The 20663-nt window shown below is 42.4% G+C and overlaps 1 protein-coding gene across 1 annotated transcript in view; it reads left to right on the top strand.

The window, feature by feature from the left end:
- The first annotated feature begins 7217 nt into the window (after positions 1-7217).
- Positions 7218-20663, top strand: part of LOC124272059 (serine/threonine-protein phosphatase 6 regulatory ankyrin repeat subunit B-like) — a 47793-nt gene continuing 34347 nt past the window's right edge. Inside the window, exon 1 of the transcript XR_006897231.1 lies at positions 7218-7304. The gene's annotated coding sequence lies outside the window, so the exon portion shown is untranslated. The remainder of the gene's footprint in view (positions 7305-20663) is intronic.

Here is a 20663-nt window from a genome sequence, read left to right as displayed (position 1 = left end):
CACCGACATCTTCAATGGAGGATAGGTCCAGGTCCTTGGTTATGTGGTGTTGTTTTGGCTGGTAGCTTTTTATCTCATCCCACTGCTGGTATGGCTCATACCATGACTCGAACAGCTGCGTTAGAGGCACGCCCTATGGTCACTTCCACCTTTTCAATCGGGGTTGAAAACTTCTCGCGCTGTCCCTCCGGCACGCTCGTAATCCTCCACTGGGACGACCAGGATGCCTTTCATCGATCGCGCCGGCACGTTCAGGTTGATATTCCACACAGTGTCGCTCTTATCTCGCACGACTGATCTATGCCTCAGTATGCGGTCGTACAGGATGGCCATCTTCCCAGAGTACTGGCTTCGAACCTGCCTGGCCAGCTCCGGGCTAGTGACCATGTCGAACTCCAGAGAGATGTTGTCTATGGCGTAACTGGCCTCATCACGCGTTCGGCGTCGCACGCACTACTTTTACTGTAGTCGTTAAACGTTAGCTCGTCTTCAAGCCTATCATCCCAAGCGTGAAGGCATACCCTATGCGCGACCTGGTCGATTTGCTGATACCCTGGTACACGTCATTGACACGTTCTCCCTCGCTTTTCCAGAGATCCCCGTAGCAGTGAAACACGTCGCTGTCGTCGATGCTCAGCACCTCGTTACCGCTGATCTTGATGGTGGTTTTCTTGATGATGGCTCGACCTACGTTCCGCACTAGCTCACGTTTGTCGTTGGTGGAGGTCAGCGTGAGGTTGAACGCCAAGTCGAACCGTGCCTGGTACAATGAGGTCATTCTCGCCAAGGTTTGGGAATCTAACCAGCAGAGTTTGATTCTGGTCTATCTTGCTGGGATTGTTGGTGATGGTCACCGACTGGCGCACGGCTCTGACGCCTAGAGGCTCTCTTGATCTTCTGAAAGGATCTAGTTTTCTACCGTACATTGTTATATAAATGAAATATATTTTAATACTAAATAATGGCAGAGTACATACCTATGGATGATATGTGGGATGATAGTGCCCAGGCATTCGAGGATGACACCTCATTCACTACCCCCTTAAGTACTGAACTTGTACAGCCTGCTGTCGACGATTATTACAACGCAGTTGAAAATAGAGACAACATCAAGCCGTTGGGAAGGGACTATGCCAAGTTTACCGTCGATAAGAAGGGCACGCTGCGATTGAAGGCTCACCCGGGGGTCGATATCATAAAAAAAGACGGGAAGCCGTATGCTTTGTCAACACTCACCAGTCGCCCTGGTGGGGTCAGCTGATCCGTGATGAACTAGGCTTCATAGATTACGGTGGCGCGCGGCCAAAGCTTCCCCCGAAGGCCGTCCAAGATCTGCAAGCAGCCAGACCCAAAGACGATGACCCCCAACGTGCTAAAGAAACGTCGGACAGTATCGAGAAAATATTGACCACGTACCATGACAAACCCTTGCCGGGTCTCGAATTTCCCCTGAGGGAACTGCGAGGCCTAGACGAAGCCTTGAAACATGTACGCGGAGAACTCGTGAACAACATGGGGAAACTTAATGAAATCGATGAGCACATCGCTCGCGAGAAAATAAAACTCACCGAAGCGGATGGTGATATGAAACGTCGTATCGAGGAGAGAATAAAAAACTTGGAAGACGAGAGACGGACTCGGTTGGAATCCGCTTCCTCTAACCGGGAAGCCCTCCGATCCCAGATCAGTAGAGTACGGGAAACCATCGATCGAGTCCTAAATGAAGACACCACGCTAGCTGACAGGATTCGGATACTGTTCCGGGAGCAAGGCATCACCATCGCCAGCATTCTGACTGCATTGGGTTTCATCATATCAACCCTGGTGGTGTCACTGAGTGGGGGTACCCCCACGCCTGCCGGCGGCCCAACACCACCAAGTGGTGGAGTCAAAGACTGGATTAAAAAACTCGGGGAGGCCCTGGCTAAACTGGCTGGTAAGGCTGCCGAAGCCCTGCCCGGCATCCTGGGTAGCATCGTCTCGTGGTTGTTGGGCGCTCTTGCTAAAACTGCCACGTGGCTTAGTCAAAACCTGTGGGCAGCCATCGTCGCCGTGGCGGGTCTGGTGTACGTAGCGGCTAAGAAATTTTTAACCAAATAAGCCCCAAAGCTACCCCACCAACCACCAGGGCTGTTTTACGATCGATGTGCTGCTGATTGGAGGCTGCAGGCTGGGGCTGTAGGTGTGTGTGTTGAACCCTAGGCTCCGGGGGTGGCGCTACTATACCCGTTTCACCGGTTGTGGGTGGTGGGACGTGGGGGACGTTGACATCGAGGTTGATGCCCAACTTTTGGTCCGCCGTGGCTACAACTATTTTGTTGTTGTAGCCCACTACTTTTTTTACCCTCAGTTGCATATCGCTCGGAGCCATGTACAGCCCCACATCGAAGACGTAGTCGACTTTCGACCTGGCATATTCCAACACGTCTTGGTAGCGTTTGATGGCACTCGGGAGATCAACTGGAGCATTGATAGCATCCTCAACGTTGGCAACGAACTGTTTCTGAGCGTCGTAAGCAGTCCCCTTACCGATAATACTGGAACGCGTTTGCGTCTGCGCACCCAACACCGCCCACACGTACGTTCGAATCGAGTCGTTTAAGCGTTCAGTGCCGGCACGAGTAAACCCTTTCGACGTGTCCAACATAAACTTTTTCCAGTCATCCGCTGCCCCTCCCCTGATCAAACCTCCAGACTCTGTACTCCTTGTTGGCATTGAAAGCCATGTAACGGTCATCCCACTCGTTGGTTGTGAAGAGATGATACGACTTGTATCCTCAATCTTTCACCAGCAGTTTGCTGGCTTCCACGAGGTGCATGTTGTGAACGATGGGGATACCCAACCCGTGGTTCGGCCCCGGCAAACGCCAATCCGTCTTCGGGTTCAGTTCGAATTCGTTGCAAATACGTTCGTAGGCCCGCCTATCGTACTTGTTGTTTAATGGGTTCCATGCATTGTCCTGTGGGAGCGGGACGCTGATTTCTTTAAGGATACGCCTGACCTGGTAGTACACGTGGAACTTGAACACAGACTGACTCAGCGGGTCCACGCCGTGTGTCGGTCAATGTCACACCACACCCCGTTGTAGCGCACCACACGGCGAAGTTGAGTTGATTCTGCCAGAACTGCATCGGGTTGTTGAACCAAGCATGAACTACCTTAGCGTTAGTCACCGAAAATTTATACAGGCTGAACACATCTAAAAGCTGGGCGTTGAAATACATCCCATCAGCAACCGCGATCTTCATGGGTGAGAAATCTATGTCCAGTTTAGGGTAAAACACTCCAGGGGAGTAAGACACTCCTTGCGGGGATGCTCCTCCTTGGGAATACATTTTAAAACTATTATATAATGAGCATATATACTCTAACATGTACATAACACTTCCAGGAATAACGAGCGGTGAGGCCATTCAGCTGACGCACGCGATCGATAATACGTCGGGTCAACTCGAAGTCGCACTCTGCGATATCACCTACCTACCGCAATGGACTAACATCAACGCCAGCAACAATAAGCTGTTCGTCAGTGGAACTCGCGCAGCCAGATAACTGACGGCTACTACAGCGTGTGCTCGCTAAGCGATGAGGTCTTCAAACCCCTGGGAGCCGAACTCAAGATGAACGACTCAAACGGCACAGTGGTGTTAATCAACAACGGAAGAAACTCCTTGAGGCTCGGCCGGCCATTGGCGAGGACACTTTCGGTATGTCACCTGACGAGATAAAACCAACAACAACCGTCACAGGCACGAAGTTACCCGACCTAGTACCGTACCGAGAGCTGTACATTCATCTAGGTCAGGTGAGCACAACGTACAACATTCAAGGGGGTCACCCTTCCACTATACTGAGAGCCGTGCCGGTGAAAACGGAGAAATACAACGACGGTAGAACCGAGTCGTTTTCACCGCGGCAGTATAAGAGGTTGACTCAGGGCAACATACCTGAGCTGATAATATCGGTGTTAGATATAAATCATAATCCCGTGAATATAGGATACCTCAGCTTAACGCTTCACATAAAATGACCAGCGCACAAGGGCCGGGGTGAAAAATGCGTCAATGTGGGGATCTCCGACCTCGGGACACACGCGGTTTCGACGCTCCGGTAGTAGATGGTAAATTGTACGCCTTGCAACTGAAAAACAACATTTACAAACGCGTGAAAGTCCCCTCCGGTGGAGCCCTAGGTGATATAGTAGATACCTCAAGAGCGGTAGTCAACACTAAGTACACCCTAGTCACCACCGGTAATGATAATTGGATAATATACCCATCGTTCGGGGGCAAACTGTTCGACTTAGACGATGTTGAGAGCACTACCGTCGCCCGAAACAAGCCATATACGCTCGTCTTCACCGAAGATGACAAGTGGGTGTTGTTACCCGATAAAGACGACTGGTTTCTCAATATTAGGCTCGGCTCCCCCTATGTGTTCACGGATAACAAAGACAACCACCTAAACAAAGTGGTTAACAACGGAACCCTGCTCGTGGCTTACGTCCCGACTCAGAGACGTAGCGTAGTCATCAGCCCAGTCGCCAGTATGGCAGCCCACATGCTATCGAGTAAAGCGGGCATGCAAAACGTGACATTGCAGTTGGTGTCTGAATTTGAAGGCGTGGTCAGGATACTAGAGAGTCTACCGGCGAACTCAACACTGATCATCAAAGTCTACCTAGGGGAACCATCGGGGAATGATGTCGAGATCGTGAAGGGGGTCAAACTCGGGTGGGTGAAACGACACCAGTATCACGTTTGCACAGTTTACGTGCGGATGGGTGTCGGCTCCAACACCAGTCTGCAGGGTGTCACCGTGATCGTGGAAAACAGGATATCACTAACCAAGATCTTCCTACCTGACAACATACACTTCATGGGGATTAAGTTCACCCCTGAACTATTATCAGAAAACCAGTTGGAAATTATATCGTAATAGTATTATAGCAATGACCAGTCATCACCCCAACACTACGATTAACGACTAAGGGGACACGGAGGGATTCGACCAGCCTGGTGAGGAAGACACCTCGTACGTCCTACACTTGAAAGACAACGTGTATAGGCGGGCAGCAATGGCCGATCATCTACCCAAGCCCACACTCGAGGGCCTAAGGGACACGGAGGGATTTGATCAACCTGGTGAGGACGACTTATACCTCCTACACTTGAAAGACAACGTGTATAGGCGGGTGTCGTTAACAGATTTTAAAGAGCCTGAATGGTTACTCAACTTAACCCTCGCCTCACCTTATATCTCATTAGACAAAGATGGTTATGTCTCTGAAATTAAGAACAACGGTGCCTTGATCACGTCTTTCATTCCAACTGGAAAGGTGATACTTTCTAACTCCGAATATTTACCTAGGGACACCCTGTTAATTTCACCCAGGCAATCCCAGTTAATAGCCACCCACCATCATAACATAGTAGGGGTTAGGGCTATGGAACCAGGCTCCACACTCATCGTAGAAGTCGCTCACAAGGGTAGGTTTGATTCGAATGAAAATGTCCCATCCCCAAACTTGCAGATTTTACCCGGTGTAACAATACGTTGGGGTGACTTAACTGTAGGAAAAGGTTTTACACGTTGCAGATTCGTTATACGATTTGGAAGCTCCCAACAGGGATTACTACCCCCAATAATATACTGCTTTGGCGTTGAGATATACCAAAAGTTACCTATTGACCCTTCCCTTATCTACATATACGAGAATCTCAGTTTTATAAACCTCAGGTACGTTGACCGACTACTAAATGAAACCCAATTAAAATATCTTTTGTAATATATATTATAGGATGGGGCTATACCCAGTCGTAGAGGAAGTAGCGAAGACCCTGGAAACCGTAGACGGGTTCCGTTTGAGACAGTTATGTGATGTAAAACGTCAACTAGAGCAAGACCGCGACACGCGGAAAGCACTATGTAAAAAGTACCATAGAGCTTTCAATATCGTGGACGGGGCTGACACTGCCCTTATGGCAACCAGCATGGGGCTAGGAGCGGCAGGTGTTGGGTTGTTAGCTACCATCGTGGCTACCCCCGTGGTGCTAGGCATTGAAATAACAGCTGGGGTGGCAGGGGTGTTAGGGTTGGTGCTTAAGTTTGCATCACGCAGACTGCATCGTAAGGCATTGAAACACGATGAGATCAGGGTTCTGGCCGAGGAAGCAAAACTGAACACAGTAAGTGAGCGTATTTCCACGGCACTTACTGACAGTAAGATCTCAGAGGAGGAGTTTAGTTCAATCCTCTCTGAACTCACAAAATATAACAAAATGAAACAAGATATTCGGTCCAAGTCTCGTAAGTCTACTATCAGCGAGGATGAGAAAAAGTACATAGAACAAGGGGTGAAAAAGCCCGGCAAGCCTTTATTACAAACACCAAAGAGATCATAGGCGATTCACATTAAACTGTTTCATCGAAGTAAACATGGCATAGCGGCCATAGCGGCACGTTAGACGCAGCCCAGTATTGGATGATGTGCAATCCCAGGATACCAACACACTCCAGCCATACCCCGGCGCGCTAGGAGGTCCCCGCTATCGTCCCAAACTTTTCATAGTAGGGGTAATGGTAGCAAGAGCTAAGGGTCCGACCAAAGCCTTACTTGTGAAATAAGGCTTTGCAGAGGCTTTGGTTGAAAGTGGTCCAGAACCCCCATTGTATATACTACTGTACCCGTCAGTGATCTGCCCATTCGTCACCTCTTGCCTCTTTGACCTATCCCTGTTGCAGAGTATCCCTGGATAAAGCAAGTCTATATTCCCCCAGGTTCAGGTTACTGAATCTCCCAACACTCACCGGGGCTCCTTTTCAATATACAAATGGGTTTCTTTGTTTCCATCAAATTTGTATCAGGGACTAAGCGTTACTCTAGGGCCACATGGAGGGCAAAACCGACTCGCTAAAAGTTCTTTCAGCGGAACTGGGCGATCGTTTAACTTTTCAGTGCGGCCTCGCTGTTAATCATTCGTCACCACTCTCGCCTCTTTCCGTAACCTTCAGGACCATTCGTCACCACTCGCCCTTTCCGTAACCTGCAAGAAGACTTCGGCTTGTCCCGAATAACACGAGTTGGTCACGAATGCCAAGAGGTTGTCCCGGAATAACACGAGTTGGTCACGAATGTGTTTGCGACCCTCGGCAAACATCGTCCCTTTACGTAACAGTGCGAGTATTGACGGAGAAAAGGGGATTTCCCTTTTACAGGCAGACGCGAAGCAGATACGGATTTGCCTAAATCAGGAGTCTGTGTCTTAAATGGACTCCCTGGTCAAAACAGTTGTCTCATATTGTAAGTAACAAACTCGGTTGTCAGGTATATTGTCGTAGAAATATCTCTATTTATTGTTTGTTCAAGTACTACTTCCATTCGAAAATGTTAAGTTGATTGTGATTTCGGTTTCATATGCTTATGCGTACATATACGTTGAACTCTGATGGTTTAAATTAAACTAATTAAGATATTCATGGATACATTCTCCGATACAAATCAAGAGAATGCTACGATTTTACGAAAAGGAAGGTAGATCTATATCAAACATGCTCGGTGTAAATTATCAATATGACAGAAAAAGAGAAACCCCACGGAAGTATAAATCTGCTAGTGCTATCCCTTTTGGGGAAATGGGTAACTATAATATATGCTATTGTATTTGTAGGTCTTTTGCGTATTTCCTAATTAATGAGTTAACTTTTTTCCGAAATACATCTGCATAAACTTGTTTCAGGTGATTTCTAACTGTAGTCAAGAGCCATGTATACACAATGCCTTTTAGAATTAATAGAAAGTGGTCAAGTGTAAAGTGTTGTATTTGAGTTTGCACTTTCTTTGTAAACTATAAATACATAATTTCTAGTACTTTTGGGGATGAATTCCACTGTGGATGTGAACCTTCTCTCTGTGCTAGGCACCAAATTGCCAGCATTTTATGTACTAGTGATTTGGGTAGCCCTGTTGTAGCCTGGTGGTTAAAGCTTCGCTTGCAATGCTTCAGCCCTGAGTTTGGTACAATGGGTGAAGCCCATTTCTGGTGTTCCTCGCTGTGATATTGCTGGAATATTGCTAAAAGCAGGGTAAAAATAAACTCACTCACTCAAAACAGTTCAGATAAAGCAGGTTCAGAAAAGCTTTGTTTTACATTTGTGCTCACAAGTAAACTGTGCATCATAGTAATTGTATTATTGGTAGGGATGCGAAAAGGTGGAATTTCAGACTTATATGGAGCTCCAAAATATAACGAGATCCTCATACCCCTTGCACTAGTATGTAGTAATTCAGTATTTTCTGATGTTCGAGATGAAGTTCATTGATGTTCATGTTATCCTGTAGATTATTGCCTTAATAATAACCTTCACATATAATTTGACTTTGTTTTGATGATTTTTAGGACACTTGAACATGTGACGTTCCTGGTAGCCATTACTGTGATATATGAGTGAGTGAGAGAGTTGGGTTTAAGGCATAATAGTAATTGCATTATAGGAAGGGATGTCAGCAATATTCCAGCTATATGGCAGTGGTCTGTAAATAATCGAGTCTGGACCAGACAATCCTGTGATCAACAGCATGAACATCAATGTGCGCAATTGGGAACCGATGACATGTCAACAAAGCCAGCTCAACCAAGCCAGCGAGCCTGACCACCCGACCCCGTTAGTTGCCTTTTACGACAAGCATGTGTTACTGAAGATCAATTCTAACCCAGATCTTCATGGGTCGTATTTTTGGTAGGGATGTGAAAAGCTGGAGATTTACACTTATCAGCTGTTTGTATGGAGCTCCAAAATATAATGAGATCCTCATACCCCTTGTACTAAAACATATGAATTCACTATTTCCTGAAGTTAGAGGTGAAGATCAATGGAAATGTGACACTGATGTTCATGTTATCCTGTAGTCAATTGCCTGAATGATGATAACCTTCACATATAATTTGAATGAGTTTTGATATTTTTAGGACACTTGAACAGGTCACAGGTAGCCATTACTGTGATATATGAGAGTGAGTTGGGTTTAAGGCCTCTTTGAACAGTGTTCCAGTTATCACGAGTGGTGGCAAATGTAGGAAGAAAGTATGAAGTGATTCCTACATCTACCACTTTGGTGAAACCCTACGATCACAAATGTGGTGCTGACAATGTTCTGTGTGAACCAGGATTTCTACCCACAAAACTGTCATTGGTTTCTTGTGTGCCCAAGGGATGTAACTCTGCAAAGCAAATAAAATAGCACCGCCTTGGAAGACAGTACCCCATCACCTCATTATAACATTTAACAAGTTATCTCAGGAAAGTTTGATATTCTACATCTTAAAGAAGGGAGTTTGTTGATCTGGTATTATAACATCGAATGAAATATTGCTCTGTGGAAACCACATACACTATCAAGGTCAGTGGTTGAAATGAAAATAAACTGTTTTGTATTTGAAATGATTATTGAGGAATGTTGTTGACTATGAAAAGAAAGTTTGTCATTTTCAGTAAGTGTTACTTACCTTCAGCCTCTAACCAAGTTCCAGATTCTTTTATTAATGAAACTAGTTTCAATCAGTGAATAAATATATTTACCAAATATCTGGTTCCACAACCAGAATTTGATTAATTGTTAATAAAATCATTATGTGAGCAGTCTGTATTGATTACATATAAATTTAATCTTTCATGCATCATAAAAGAAAACTACATCTGTTGTGTTTTGTTTTAGGGTTAACCTTTTATTGAATTGAAAACTGAAACAAGATGGACCGAAAATGGAAGGCTGATGATCCACATGGATCCAATAAATGTAAGTATTCTTACCCATGCAGATTGTTTGACCCATTGCTTCCTAATGATCCAGATACCTGTAGCAAATAACTAGTAAAATGTCAATGTTTTTTGCCCAATTTTTAGACGAACATCTAGTCTCTGAAGTGCACATATTTTACAGAAACACAAGTTTTAGAGTAAAATAAAATACAGTGCAAGCCCTCTAAACAGGCAGCCCTCCAATCCGGCATGCTCTCAATATCGGCACTAAAATTTGGTCCCAGTAGAAATAAAATGTACAATGTACAATAAAAAGGAGCACATAGACTTTCTTCATTTTCAGAAACTAGACTTGCCACACATTCTTGACTTGCAAGGGCGACAATGGGTATGTGTATTTCAGGGTACAACAGACTACCCAATTTTCTGAACTTTCAAATGTCCCCTCCTTTGATTCAAAGTTATTCTTATTCATGAATATCATAACTCATTGTTATGAAAACCTTTTGTAATTTCATTCATTCACCTACAAGTGAAATAGAAGACAACCTGGACACACCCCACACACTGTCATGATTATGATGACTTGAATTCAGATATTTAAAATGGCAATTTCAAATTTTTACAATTAACAAACATTTGCATTAAAATAAGGCAGAACATTGTCCTCTGAGAACAGTGAAATAATCACAGACATTTACCCAACAGCTTGATTCATCTCTTGATTTAAAACAATTTAATATATTTTTGAAACTAGTAAATATGTTTATGATATCTTGAAACTGAAATAACTAACATTTGAAGGGACATTTTTTTACCAAATCAAATAGACACATATTAAGTAGTAATGTCAGGATTCACCAATACACCGGTGCATCGCCAGCAAGCTTTGCACAAATCGATAAATGATTCATTTGTTTTAGTATTTATTCATATTTTAACATATAGCAATTATTATTTTAATGTTGCACAAATATTTCATATAAAACATTTTCTTTTGTTAAATACAACCAAGACACTACTAAAAGTGAACTTAACACATTTTTCTCTTGTAATGTTGTTATACAGAACATCAGTGAGTTTAGTTTTACGCCGCTATTAGCAATATGACAGTGGTCTGTAAATAATCAAGTCTAGTCCAGACAATCCAGTGATCAAATACATGAGCATCGATCTATGCAATTGGGATACAATTACATGTGTCAACCAAGCCTATGGCATGAGCTTGCCATCCAGGTAATGGCTGCTTGTTACGCAAAATGTCGAAAATGTAGTATCACACTACATATCATATTGTGACCTCAGTATCGAGAAACATATTTTATTGTGGGGCACCTGTATCGAGACATCCCTAATATTAAGCGTGATAATTAAAAATATCTAAAACAAACTCCATCTAAAGAGCAAAGCCACAGGTAATCTACATATTTTAATTTTTTTTTATCACTTTATTTCTTTTTGATGGGTACATAATTGTTGCATTTGTGGTACATATAAATATACAAAGTATGGACACAAGTGGTAGATAATCCGTAGGCTAGAAGAAAACATTGTGATTATAATTTATGTGAAGAGGTTATGGCAAGATGACCAAAAGGTGAAGAATTTACCAAACTTACAGTTGGAAAAGGCAGTACATTTATTAATTTCATACAGGGTGTGTCTGGGGTGAAAATAACTTTAAAATTGCTAGTGTACTCCGGTACAGTGGCACATGTAAAATCACTTGACCTGATGATTTTTCCACTATACTGACCGTTTTCTTGTTGATTTTTAAAAAATAAACAGCATAATTAACATTGGAATATCAACTGGACACCGGTACAGTGTGATATACAAATTTGCTTGCCCGACAGAAAAAAACGCTGGACTCGGGCGTCGGGCAATGGGTTATTTCCAACCCTGTGTGTTCGTAATTTTTTAATCCAACAAACTGCAGATGCAAATTAGAACTTCTCTTTACATATATATAGTACTTTGTTACGATGATAATCAAGTTTAATACATCATTTCGTTTTTCTTTTTATATCCAAAGATGATATGTTTTGCATCCAGAATTAGTCTTGTGCCTGTAAATTTTGTTCACTCACAAAATATGTGGATAATTGATTGGATTGTAACATTACAAAATGTACAAGAAGCAGATTGTGTCAATTTAAAGTTAAATAAATCATTGTTTGTTGTAATGATTCTTTGGACAATTTTATATTGAAGTCATCTGAATTGTGTATTACAAGTTGTTCTGAAAGGTACATAGTTACAAACTTTCCAGAGTTGTTCTGATATATCCACGTTGATATCCCTTTCCAATTTAAGTTGACTATTCAGCTTTTCTTTTAATGTATCTTTCCTTAGCAAGACAGAGTAGAAAATTTTGCATCCTTTACGTTCTTTGTAGAGAATATCTATATTATTAGGAATAAATGGCTCCTCTACTTTACACAGTAAGTATACTCTCCCAAAAAAGAAATGCATCATGAAAATAGCAATTTCATGTAGCAATGAATTAAAACGTGATTCATTTTACAAAAGGTTTTGCTCTGTTTATGAGTCCTATGGTGTTTATGTTTTGAAACATCACAACAAAACGCACCATCCGTAAAATACCCATATTGAACAGCATGATTTTCAATTTCGGCGTGTAGTGTCACAGAATACACAATTCACATGCAATGCACATGAAAGTTGGGGATCAGATAGTCTCAATGATGGGTATAAAAGGTTGATCGCTGTCTGTTATTCACTGTATTTGGAATATTGTTGACGAACGCAAAATGCCACGTCTAAGTGAAGCCAACCGTCATATCGCCATTGGTTTGCTTGAAGCTGGCCAGTCTCAAACGTGCAGTTGCCCGACGCATGAATTTTCACCAAAGCACCATTTCACGCTCTGGGAGAAAGATATCGCCGGCAGAATGCGGTACCAGATGCCCTCAAAGTGGGCGACCTCGACCGACCACTCGCGGCGCAGGATGGCTACATCTGGGTACATCACCTGCGCGCATCCAACAGCTACAGCGACCAGTACCGCTCGACAAATACCCGGATTGAAGAGGCTTTCTGCACAGACCGTCAGGAACAGGTTGAAAGAGGCTGGTTTACGTGCCAGAAGACCTTATTTTGGCCCTGTGCTTCGACAACAACATCGTCGACATTGAGTTCAATGGTGCACCAAAGGTTCAGTCCTGGAACCTACCGAATTGGCGTAGAATCTGGTTCAGTGATGAATCACCGATCTCTATTGGAACGACGCGATGGAAGAATGCGGGCAGACGTGTGAACGTTTCAGCGACGCTTGCGTTCCCCAGGTGACAGATTCGGCCGGGGAAGCAATGTGAGGAGAGATCACCTGCCGTAGGAGAAGTGATCCAGGGCAACCTGACAGCTCAACGGTACTGTGACGAAATCCTACGCCCACACCTCCTTCCAATTATTGATCGCTAGAGGGAGTTGTTTCAACAGGACAATGCAAGGCCCCACACAGCATGTCACACTAAGACTTCCTCCAGAACCACAACATCAATGTGCTCCCCTGGCCCTCAAGATCACCGGACTTAATCCCGATCGAACATCTGTGGAATGCCCTGGACAGACGGGTGCGACGCCGTAACCCTCAGCCCCAGACACTTCAGAAACTCGCACAGGCACTACAGGCAGAGTGGGCTGCGATTGGGCAACACGAGATTCTGAGACTTATTCGTTCGAGGCCGAGGCGATGCCATGCAGTTCTGGTTGCCCACGGTGGTCACACGAGGTATTGACTTCAGCGCCACCACACGTCTCCATGTGACACTCAAACTGACTTTCCTCGAGTTGGTGCCAAAGATGGATAAGTCTGCATTCCCAGTGTGCAATTTCGCTATATTTCATTGACTCATAAAGCCTACAAGATGTTTCAAAATAAACATAAAATGAAATTCCTATATGCGTTTCTTTTTTGGGAGAGTATATGATTTTACGGAGTTGATGATACCCCTATATTCTAAAAACATTGTCTTAATATTGTATAGGGAAATAAACCCCTCATAGGTAAGAGAATTACTATCTTTTTCATTAGATCATTAATGAATTTAACATTTTCCCTTCAAGTAATGTTTATAAATAACAGGTTTTTGGCCCATATATTGTTTGGAAGTTTCAGTATCAATGTCATCATTTACTTGTAAAGATTGCATATTTGGCCACGCTTCGTAAACATCTCTCAAAAAAACATTTCTGATATTTGGGATAATAGTGTGTTTTAAACATGTTATAGAAAAATGTTAGTTTTTGGATGTGTCTTCAAGTACAAAGTGGTTGAAAATTTGTCTCGTACCGCGAACAGCACCGCAAATAGTTCTTAGTGCATCAAGATTACGTTTTTCCAGTGTTAGTGCTTGCTGTTTGGTACAATTGTCCCAGATGTGACAACAATAGTCGAAAATAGGCAAAATAAATTGTTTGTACATTGTTTGTAAAGTTTTACGTGAGAGACGATATTTAAAACCTCTAAGACAGTTTACCACGGGTGCAACCATTTTAGCGATACAGTTAACATGGTCAGTCCAGGAACAATCGTGCTGTAAAGTAAGTCCCAAATGTTTATGGCTATTAAAGTCATTAATATTACTATCCTTCATTGTTAAGTTTCGTTTTGGGCTGGGCTGTACTTTACAAGAGAATTGTATAGAATCTGTTTTATTAGGATTACATGTAACTTGCCATTTGTCAGCCCAATCAGAAATTTTACGTAGATCATTATTAAGAGACAGAGCAGTTTCATCAGGATCATTTATTATAGCATGGAGTGATGTGTCATCTGCGAAGAGATGGATATTGCTGTTAATTCCTTCAACGATGCCGTTGGTATAAACTATAAACAATAGGGGTCCTAAGACAGAGCTTTGATCAGATTGATGTAACAACTTAATAACAACTCGCTGAACTCTATTGTCTAGATAACTCTCAAACCATTTCAACACGTTACCCCCGATACCATAACGTCTTAGCTTATGTATAATACCATTATGCCAGACCTTGTCAAAAGCCTTACTTACATCACAAAATACAGCCCTTATTACCTTACCGCTATCTAATGCACCTGCTATAAAGTCATACAGGTACGGTAATTGATTTACCGTTGAATCGCCTGGCATGAAACCGGATTGTAAGTTAGTAAGTATTTCATTATCCCTAAACTGATTACATACATGATTAAAACTGCATTTTTCGAAAAACTTTGCTACACAGCTTGTTAGTGCGACTGGTCGATAGTTAGAGCATTCATTTATGCTGCCTTGTTCGTGTATAGGAACAACTGATGCCTCCTTCCAGATATCCGGAAACACTTTATTCTTTAATGATAAATTAAAAACTTCAGATAAGGGAACTGCTAATTGTCTTGCATTCATTTTCAGAATGTATTGCCAATACCATCTGGGCCTGCTGCTTTAATGATATCAACAGAGGTGAGAATATCATGGATTCCTTGCGGACTGAGTGTTAAGTCACATAATGGGTTGTCTACCTCTAAACGAATTTCAGGAATATCCCTATTAGGAGCAGCTACGCTTGCCTGATCTGCAAAGAAATCATTCATAATGTTTGCTGTTTCAGCACTATCATCATATAGTTTACCGTTATGGATTATCGAAGGAAAAGTATTAATATTGGTGGTGTGTTTACTTTTTATATAATTCCAAACTAAACTAAACGCCACCATGTTTTTGTACCTTGTTCATTGTTTATTTGTTCATCAATTTTATTAATGTACATCTTCTTTGCATTTCTACGAGGCTCCTGAAAGGACATTTGCGTAACCAAAAATAGAAAAATAATCTCGTAATAACGACTTATAATCTCGTTATAACGACTTATAATCTCGCAATATCGACTATAATGTCGTTATAACGACTTTTAAATCTCATTATAACGACTTTTGGTGGCCTTCATCTACTTCTGAAGTGGGTCTTCTGCATGGACAGCTTGAACATAGAGTTCATGGTTGGGACCAACTTGATGAGCATATGTTCTTTAGAGTCCTGCATAACATCCTTGCTTCCCTTGTTTGATCTGTAGCATGGCTGAAATGTGCTTCCCTGACATAATGTGAACATAGTACATATTTGAAACTAAACACGAATGCCACCTTACTTCACTCTCTGAACTAATTTCCGTTTTATGTATTAGCTTTTCTTCTCTGTGTATCTCATCATGATTAATAAAAAAACAGTATAGTTAAAATCGAAATGGTTATGTGTTCTGACTTATAGCAAGTCCTGAGTATATTTAGGTGTGAAGGTTAGTGCTCTGTACAAGAGGCCATATTATTTCATAATGACCAAGTTATAGCAAGCAGTCACTGCGCATGTTTTACCTGGTACTTCAGTTTAAATGTTGTCCGCTTGAAGTCACATGGCTGCTATGGCAACTAGGGTCACTCACTCACTCGCCAAACTACACTTTCACACACTCGCTGTCATCCACTCGCTCACTCATGGGCAGTGGGGTAGCCTAATGGTTAAATCATCCTCTCATCACGCTGAAGACCCGGGTTCGATTACCCAAAATGGGACTCTATGTGAAGCCCATTTCTGGTATCTCCCACGTGATATTACTAAAAGCAGCGTAAAACCATACTCATTCACAATCACTCACTCACTATCTATCCCACACTCACTCACACACTAAATCTGTTCCACTCGGCTCAGCCACTCATTCACTATCGTACACTCACTCATTCACTATCGTACACTCACTCATTCATTATCGTACACTCACACGGCTCCGCTCCACCCTGCTCAGTCAGTCACTCACTCATTCAGCTCATTCACATCTATCCACACAACAGGAACATCTCCTTGTCCTATTGATGAATTAGAACTGGACCAGATCTACAAGTTGCTGCTGGTAGTATTAATAATCCACATCACGCCATATATACACTACACTTGTTTTCAGACTCTTGTTTCCCTCCAAGAAGTCAGTATCCTTTTCAGACTTGGCTTGATGATATGTTCACAAACAAGGTCAGCTGTCGCCATTATCCGGTAGAACGGCACTTCCCCAAGCATTCTTATCTGATTCCTTCCTTCATCATAGTCCGTCAGAACAAACCAGAACTTAATAATTCACCAAACTGCATGTAACGAGATTTTGACGAATAAATCAGATTTATGTGAGGGTTTGCTTTTGAAACATGTTTCCGACATGAGATATGGAATACTTCCTAATGTAGATAAGACTAATGTTTTTGAACCTTGTATTTGTTGTTTGGGCAACTTGGGGCTGCCTGCCAAATCTCTTTTGAAGACACATATTCCTGTTCAGACTGATTTATTACTGACTGACTGACTGACTGACTGAGTATGGTGTTACGTCGTTTTTAGCAATAGCAATGTATTCCGGGGTACACCAGAAATGGGCTTCATAAATTGTACCCATGTGGAGAATCGAACCCTGGCCTTCGGCGTGACGAGCGAACGCTTTAACCACTAGGCTACCCCACCGCCTCTAAGACTGTGTTAACGTATTCTAGGTTATTTGTGTCCATATTTTGGGGTATTAAAGAAAAGATGGATATAAAAAACTTTGAAATTTACCATAATAGTTGTCTAAAAGACCCTTATTTTTTACCTGATGTTTATGTTAAATTCACTCTTGATATACTTGTCGTTATGGGTTTCAGTGATCTGTCATAAATTTTTGACTTATCATAGTCCCACAGTTCCCATCAGGTGAGAGAATCATGGTCTCACAGCTCCCATCAGGTGAGAGAATCATAGTCTCACAGTTCCCATCAGGTGAGAGAATCATGGTCTCACAGTTCCCATCAGGTGAGAGAATCATGGTCTCACTGTTCCCATCAGGTGAGAGAATCATGGTCTCACAGTTCCAATCAGGTTAGAGAATCATGGTCTCACAGGTCCCATCAGGTGAGAGAATCATAGTCTCACAGGTCCCATCAGGTGAGAGAATCATGGTCTCACAGTTTCCATCAGGTGAGAGAATCATGGTCTCACAGTTTCCATCAGGTGAGAGAATCATGGTCTCACAGTTCCCGTCAGGTGAGAGAATGATGGTCTCACTGTTCCCATCAGGTGAGAGAATCGTGGTCTCACAGTTCCCATCAGGTGAGAGATTCATGGTCTCACAGTTCCCATCAGGTGAGAGAATCATGGTCTCACAGCTCCAATCAGGTGAGAGAATCATGGTCTCACAGTTCCCGTCAGGTGAGAGAATCATGGTCTCACAGTTCCCATCAGGTGAGAGAATCATGGTCTCACAGTTCCCGTCAGGTGAGAGAATCATAGTCTCACAGTTCCAATCAGGTGAGAGAATCATGGTCTCACAGTTCCCATCAGGTGAGAGAATCATAGTCTCAGGTCCAATCAGGTGAGAGAATCATGGTCTCACAGTTCCCGTCAGGTGAGAGAATCATGGTCTCACAGTTCCCATCAGGTGAGAGAATCATGGTCTCACAGTTCCCGTCAGGTGAGACAATCATAGTCTGACAGTTCCAATCAGGTTAGAGAATCATAGTCTCACAGTTCCCATCAGGTGAGAGAATCATGGTCTGACAGTTCCAATCAGGTGAGAGAATCATGGTCTCACAGTTCCCATCAGGTGAGAGAATCATGGTCTGACAGTTCCCATCAGGTGAGAGAATCATGGTCTCACAGTTCCCATCAGGTGAGAGAATCATAGTCTCACAGTTCCCATCAGGTGAGAGAATCATGGTCTCACAGTTCCCATCAGGTGAGAAAATCATGGTCTCATAGTCACACTTATGTGACGTCAGGGTCTCCTCTCTTCCTGCCAATGGTCGGATTTATACACCAAGCCTCTGCGACTCTACTGTCGAGGTATCAGGGACCCGTTCCTCAAAGCGACCGCAGTGCAAAGTTGATCGTAACTCCCATACTTTAACATAGACTTACGACTGTTGTAGCGCTACGATCGCTTTGAAGAACGGGGCCTTAGGAAGGCAAGCAGGGATGCTACGCAGGACTCCAAAGACAAGATGCTCATGAAGTCGTTCCAAACCATGAACTCTATGTTCAAGCAGTCCATGCAGAAGACCCAATTCAGAAGTAGATGAAGGCCACCAAAAGTCGTTATAATGAGATTAAAAAGTCGTTATAACGAGTTTTTTAAATGTTTATAACGAGATCTTAAAGTCGTTATAACGAGATTAAAAATCGTTATTACGAGATTATAAGTCGTTATTACGAGATTTGAAGTCGTTATTACAAGTTTTTGTTTTTTTTATTTTTGGTTACGAAAATGTCCCTTCAAGAGCTTCGTACATTTCTTACCGCGGATATAACTTTATTTCTACTCAATCTGAAAAGTGCCCAGTCAGATGATGAGTTACGCCTTTTTGCGATGTTATGATGGCGATTTACGTACCTCACTATTCATCCAGGGGGCGTCCCGGGGCCATATCGTAACGATTTTATTTGGGATATAACTATCGCATAATTCAAGAATTGCACCAGTCAAATCGCTTGTGATACGGTTAATATTTTCAGAGGCAAAGATAGCATGCCAATAAAGAGTATATGAGGCATTTTTAAAGAACCACTAAACTTTGTTTTTTGTTACTCTTTTAACCATTACATATGAAAGATTTGTGGTTAGTCTTATGCGGAACACCAAATTTATTCTTTAAAAACTTATGGTTAATTAATACCGAGCGTTTAAAAGTGGCCAAAAAGTCGCCTGCTTCCCTCTCGCCCGCCAACGAAACCACAGACAGGTTACGTAACTCTGTCGCCAGAGCACTGCAGTGACGTCATATGAGGAACGATTTTCAGTTAGTTGTATAGAAAATGTGTAGCACGCTCATCATTTTGATGATTTCTCGACATCAACGACGACATGCCGAATCGTTGCTTTGTCGTCAATTGCTCCTAGGGTCGGGCGATGGTGTCCCCATGCACAGATTTTCACAGGACCCCGCAGTTCGTGCTAAATGGGTTATGTTTGTGAGTGCGAAGCGAGCGTTGTTGGAAGCCTGAAACGATATCTTACTTGTATTCAGATCGCTTCACGGAAGTTAAAGAATCAAAACTACTTACTAGTTGTAGTAAAATATGCATATGATTGATGACCATAAAGATTTTCTATGACACAACTTGTAACATAACGATTTCTTCCTCGGAAGTGAGGTTGTGGTCGAAGTAACAATAATATTGTAAGTAGTATTATATTGACACCCACCTCGCTGCCACGAGAAATTGTTATGATATACGCTATGTCATGCAAAATCCTATTGGCCATCAATAAAATACATATTTTACTACCAGTAGAAAGTAGTTTTGATTTTGTAACTCGGTGAAAACAAACCTAAATACCATTTATCCTCAGACTGGCGGATGTTCCCGACAGAATCGCCGCCATTTTAAAAATAAAAAATCTGTTAGAATTAATGAGATTATAGTTTGTTTCATCAAGTTAGAAAATCAAGACTACTTTCTACTCGTTGTTAAATATGTATTGGAATCATAACCAAACGGATTTTGCATGACACAACTTATAACATAACGATTTCTTCCACGGAAGCGAGGTGAGGGTCGAAGTCACAATACTGCGCGATAAATTTCTTGCTACATTCCCATGGTTAATGTCCACTCACCAGTATGTAGATACTAGTCAATGTGCGTCTTTATATTTGGTCTTATAATCCTAATTAGTTTATTATCACACTTGTATGAATTTTGAAACTAAATAAAAGCAGACGATCTGCTGATACTTATAGTGAATTTATAACAGAACTGTAATATCTAGACATTATATAGTTTGCTAATGTGAATCATAATTCGCATTACACACCTAGTGCATGTTGTCTGTCTCATTACACTTCACGGCGAAAACAATGATTCTGTTGAATGCTACGACAAATGAATAAAACAAAATGCAA

This window comes from Haliotis rubra, unplaced genomic scaffold, assembly GCF_003918875.1.
Source record: "Haliotis rubra isolate DU_JTF1 unplaced genomic scaffold, ASM391887v1 Scf1656, whole genome shotgun sequence".
Taxonomy (NCBI): Eukaryota; Metazoa; Mollusca; class Gastropoda; order Lepetellida; family Haliotidae; genus Haliotis; species Haliotis rubra.
This window is presented reverse-complemented; position numbering and strand designations above follow the sequence as displayed.